The sequence below is a fragment of the Gadus macrocephalus genome, chromosome 16 (genome assembly GCF_031168955.1).
Source record: "Gadus macrocephalus chromosome 16, ASM3116895v1".
Classification (NCBI taxonomy): domain Eukaryota; kingdom Metazoa; phylum Chordata; class Actinopteri; order Gadiformes; family Gadidae; genus Gadus; species Gadus macrocephalus.
Window position 1 is genome coordinate 9,609,473 of NC_082397.1, and position 5,455 is coordinate 9,614,927.

Below are 5,455 nucleotides of genomic sequence, written 5' to 3' on the forward strand. Positions count from 1 at the left end.
CAAAAAGTAAATTTGCAGCATGACCAAAATATACAAAAAGTATAGGAACTGTTCTAGCAAATATGTTTTAGAAGTCTCTTTTGATAGTCAGTGCAGAATGTTGGTGTATTTTAGTGTCAAGGAAATGCTGAAGCTAGTGTTAGTGATGGCGATAGAAATGGACAAGCTTGCGTGTACAAATATGCAAATAGAATTGCAAGGTTCACAGCCCAGTTGCATAAGTGGTCACAACCGTTGGATTGTAAACAAGGGTAAAAAAATGAATAAAAAATTCCCACAAACTAGTCAACATGGTCAATTGAAAGCCTGTACAAAACGACCCTGGAATAGTCAAATGCAGCTTTACTGCGGATGAATTAAGCCAAATTGCATAAACATCCAATGGTAAACAGTATACAAATGCAATTAAGGTTGCACTCACACTAGGCCATGACCGTCGCAACTGTGGCCTGGCCACGGTAGGCTCTTGTACATACGCCATCACGTCGCTAGCATCCAAACAATTCTACCAAACCTTAACCAACTAGTGAAAAATGGAACAAAACTTTAGCACACACCCAGTGACTAATCACCTTGTCCAGGGGTGTTCCAACGTGGTTTACCAGAGGGCCTTGTGGACTTAAAGTAAGCCACACATTTGACAGAGACAGCACGGAATGACGTTAAACTAAGCTAATCTACAGGTTACTAGTGCTAGTGCAATTACGTGAGCATTTTGCACAATATTTGTACTCCAATGCTACGTAAAGCAGGCTTCTTCAGAACCCCGTAGCCTGCTACATTGAAGAGCAACTGTAACAAATCCTGACCAAGACGGCTCTGGAAGCCACTACGGCCCACGCAGCAGATTACTGCGTGGACCGTGGTGGCTTCCAGATCAACCCTTCGGTGGACCATTCATACACATGTATTCCGAGGATGTTTTGAAGACACTGGAGTCCCATGGCACTAGATTCCTTTGAAGACTAAGTTGGTATGGGGGGGCCCAAAGGGGGCCCCCCCATAGATCTTGTCAGTCATCTAACACCTGTTAAGAAAAACACACACACATCACAAGATACAAATCAGCAAAGCTAGGTTAAAACAGCAGTGACATGCATGTCAAGGTGCAAAGAGCAGGGATACTGATGGCTTGTGTCTGAGGAGACAGCCCAAAAACATCAACATTTAATAAAGGAAAATAACTTTTACTCACTGCGGTGGTCTGTTTCGAAGTGCCATGTTGGTAGCAATATTTGTCTGGGCTGTTCAGTCAAATGCCCACAAAAACAAACACGCAACAACGCATACTTTCAGTTTGTATAAAGTGACAATAGTGATCTGCAATCTAGATCGAAAACTTTCAACCCTCACTAGACTCAACCTCGATTGACACAGGCTGATGCGAAAAGTAAACCAAACCCAATGTGTTCACCTTTAATATAGGGGTGCGTGACAGGTGATCTCAATTAAAATTTGGGCGGGGCTGAGAGGCTTGTCAGCTGATGAGGTGCACCTGTGCAGGTCTGCCACGCAGGCTGTAGCCAGTCTCTCTCTCTTTCCACAGAGGCAGGTGGGCTTGGGTTCTGTTTAGGGTGGTTCCTTAAGGTTTTGGACCTTTGGATTGGTTCCATGTTTTGTTTTATGTTAACACTATTCAACATCCCCACAGCACACTTTCCACTGCCCATATACATAGGCTAGTCGAAAGAATAGGCCTATGTCACACTTCCTGCTTCCAGAACGCGTAATAGGGTAATCCAACTTCCGGTCGCGTCTAGCAGCAACAACAATGGCAGCTCCCGTTCGCAGTTGTTCTTGTAGTGTACCGTGTTGCTCTACATCAGGACGTATACAGCCATACATCAGCTTCCACGCTTTCCCGAAGGACAAACTAAATCTTGGTTGAGATAATTTTTTGCCCAGTACTGTCCTAACGTGCGAGTGATTCTAGACTGCACAGAAATCAGGTGTGAGGCACCCTCATCACTCACCCTCCAGTCTGAAACATTCTCCCACTACAAGAATACCAACACCTTCAAAGGTCTGATTGGCATTGCTTCATGTGGAGTTATCACCTTAATTTCTAAGCTGTACACTGGTTCCATATCAGACAGAGAAATCACACAGCAGTCAGGAATCCTCAGTCTACTTCAGCCAGGAGATGCATGCATGGCTGACAAAGGCTTTGTCATCGACAAGATGCTTTCTGAAGTTGGGGCCACCCTCATAATGCCGCCATTTAAAAGAGGTGCCAGGTTCACCAGTGAGTATCGCCCAATTTAGAATCTTGGTGGAGAGGGCCATCAGAAGGGTCAAAGAATATCATATCTGGGACACGACCATTCCTCTGACTCTTTCAGGCTCTGTCAATCAGCTGTGGGTAAATTGTTGCTTGATGTCTAACTATCAAGGTCCTTTAGATGTTAAGGGTGATGTCCCAGTGTTACACATTAAAACACACATGACGTCACATGACTATTTTCAAACGTTTATTAATGTTCTTTGTTTACATTTAGCAGAAAGAAATTAAAATGGTGTTTGTTTCCGTCCGTCCTTTTCAAATGTTTATTTAATGTTCGTTTCCAGTTCTTTTTTTAAATATAAATGTACATATATACATATTTACATTTAACAGAAAGAAATGAAATGTTCTGTGTGTTAGGCAAGGCAACTTTATTTATATAGCACTTTTCATACACAAGGGCAGACTCAAAGTGCTTCACATACAAACATTGTCATACAATAAAATAGATAGCAGTTCGCCCGAACTGCTACTTCCAAATTAACTAAATCTGACACTGCAGTAAGAGAGGGAAAGATTAACACACCATACAGCAAAATGTATGGGCATTGGTAGCTTATGACAGCCACCCAGCCACTATGTTCTGACAGTAGCCTGGAGCTAATCTGACATACTATCCTACATATCATACGAATCCTTTTTAATTAATCGCAAAATATTATTTAAACTGGTAGGAATACATATTTAGTTTGAGTGTCTCTGAAACTTTGCCTGACGAACCCCAAGAGGTTTGGTATAGGTAGGTAGCCACTGCCTACCGTACATGTAAGTGTCGATAGTATGTCAGATTAGCTCCAGGCTACTGTCAGAACATAGTGGCTGGGTGGCTGTCATAAGCTACCAATGCCCATACATTTTGCTGTATGGTGTGTTAATCTTTCCCTCTCTTACTGCAGTGTCAGATTTAGTTAATTTGGAAGTAGCAGTTCGGGCGAACTGCTACTGTTCCCAGAAGAAAAACGATGAGCCTCACACCCTGCAGGCTATAGTGCTAGGAAGTCAGGCCTGAGTCTGAAATCAAACTCTATCTCGCTTTTCATAGTCTTTTGTGAATCAATGGGACTGTTACTTAGGCCTACCTTTCTGACCACTTTAATTAGATTTTCATTTTGTGATTCAAACAGGCCCACCTCGTAATATGTAGCATAATGGATAGCCTAGACCTAGAGCATGGTTTCAGACCTTCACAGATCCAGTTGCATGTTCAGTCTGTGTGTGTTTTTATTATTATTGTTTCTTGTTGCTGTTCCAAAATGCTCTCTTTCTCCAGATCTGCTGTTGCAGATGATAATGTTTTGTTTCATGTCTGCTGTTGCAGATTGTCATGTTTTGTTTTATATCTGCTCTTCCAGACACATGACTACCACTTCACAGGGGAGAAAAGCGTGCCAACACCTCTGTCGTGCACCAGTGTTCTGCAGTCGTGGACCAAGGACACAGGTTTATGTGTATACCTCAGGCCTAGCCAAACATCCTGTATAGTCTACTCAATAATAGTATTCGAAGTTCTTGTATATAGACAGACACGACTAACACTGACTTAAGTGTTGCTACACTGACAATATGATTTATGTGCTTACATATTTTTTCTTTTTGCTCCAGGGGATTTCCCCCGGAACCCACTGACCAACTTGTGGTCAGGAAACCCAAGGTTTGGGTTAGGTGTTTTATTTTAGCACATACATGGACACATACCTCCTGAATGCCAAGTAAATATGGCCGAGGGATACATGCACCCCATTAAATTTATTTATTTCTGTTAAATGTATATATGTAAATATTTTAATCAAAGAATTGGAAACGAACATTCCTGAACATTTGTTTAAGGTAACACACTCTGAGCACCTTTAAAACAAGCCTGAAGACTTATGTTTGCATTAGCTTTATGCTACATCTTAAATACATTGCACTTTCTAAAAAGCTTTTTTAACTTTGCCTTTATTTTCTATTTTAATACTAAAATGCCTTTAACTTTCTATTTTACTCATTTCTCTGCATATTTTTTCTTTTACTTATCTATTTTATTGTATGACAATGTTTGTATGTGAAGCACTTTGAGTCTGCCCTTGTGTATGAAAAGTGCTATATAAATAAAGTTGCCTTGCCTAACACACAGAACATTTCATTTCTTTCTGTTAAATGTAAATATGTATATATGTACATTTATATTTAAAAAAAGAACTGGAAACGAACATTAAATAAACATTTGAAAAGGACGGACGGAAACAAACACCATTTTAATTTCTTTCTGCTAAATGTAAACAAAGAACATTAATAAACGTTTGAAAATAGTCATGTGACGTCATGTGTGTTTTAATGTGTAACACTGGGACATCACCCTTAACATCTAAAGGACCTTGATAGTTAGACATCAAGCAACAATTTACCCACAGCTGATTGACAGAGCCTGAAAGAGTCAGAGGAATGGTCGTGTCCCAGATATGATATTCTTTGACCCTTCTGATGGCCCTCTCCACCAAGATTCTAAATTGGGCGATACTCACTGGTGAACCTGGCACCTCTTTTAAATGGCGGCATTATGAGGGTGGCCCCAACTTCAGAAAGCATCTTGTCGATGACAAAGCCTTTGTCAGCCATGCATGCATCTCCTGGCTGAAGTAGACTGAGGATTCCTGACTGCTGTGTGATTTCTCTGTCTGATATGGAACCAGTGTACAGCTTAGAAATTAAGGTGATAACTCCACATGAAGCAATGCCAATCAGACCTTTGAAGGTGTTGGTATTCTTGTAGTGGGAGAATGTTTCAGACTGGAGGGTGAGTGATGAGGGTGCCTCACACCTGATTTCTGTGCAGTCTAGAATCACTCGCACGTTAGGACAGTACTGGGCAAAAAATTATCTCAACCAAGATTTAGTTTGTCCTTCGGGAAAGCGTGGAAGCTGATGTATGGCTGTATACGTCCTGATGTAGAGCAACACGGTACACTACAAGAACAACTGCGAACGGGAGCTGCCATTGTTGTTGCTGCTAGACGCGACCGGAAGTTGGATTACCCTATTACGCGTTCTGGAAGCAGGAAGTGTGACATAGGCCTATTCTTTCGACTAGCCTATGTATATGGGCAGTGGAAAGTGTGCTGTGGGGATGTTGAATAGTGTTAACATAAAACAAAACATGGAACCAATCCAAAGGTCCAAAACCTTAAGGAA

General features: G+C 41.4%; 1 long non-coding RNA gene across 1 annotated transcript; it reads left to right on the forward strand.

Moving 5' to 3' along the window:
* The first annotated feature begins 2,931 nt into the window (after positions 1-2,931).
* Positions 2,932-4,402, forward strand: LOC132474751 (uncharacterized). The gene is made up of 2 exons (XR_009529720.1): positions 2,932-3,529; positions 3,637-4,402. It is a non-coding gene; the product is annotated as an uncharacterized LOC132474751 (long non-coding RNA).
* Positions 4,403-5,455: the final 1,053 nt, after the last annotated feature.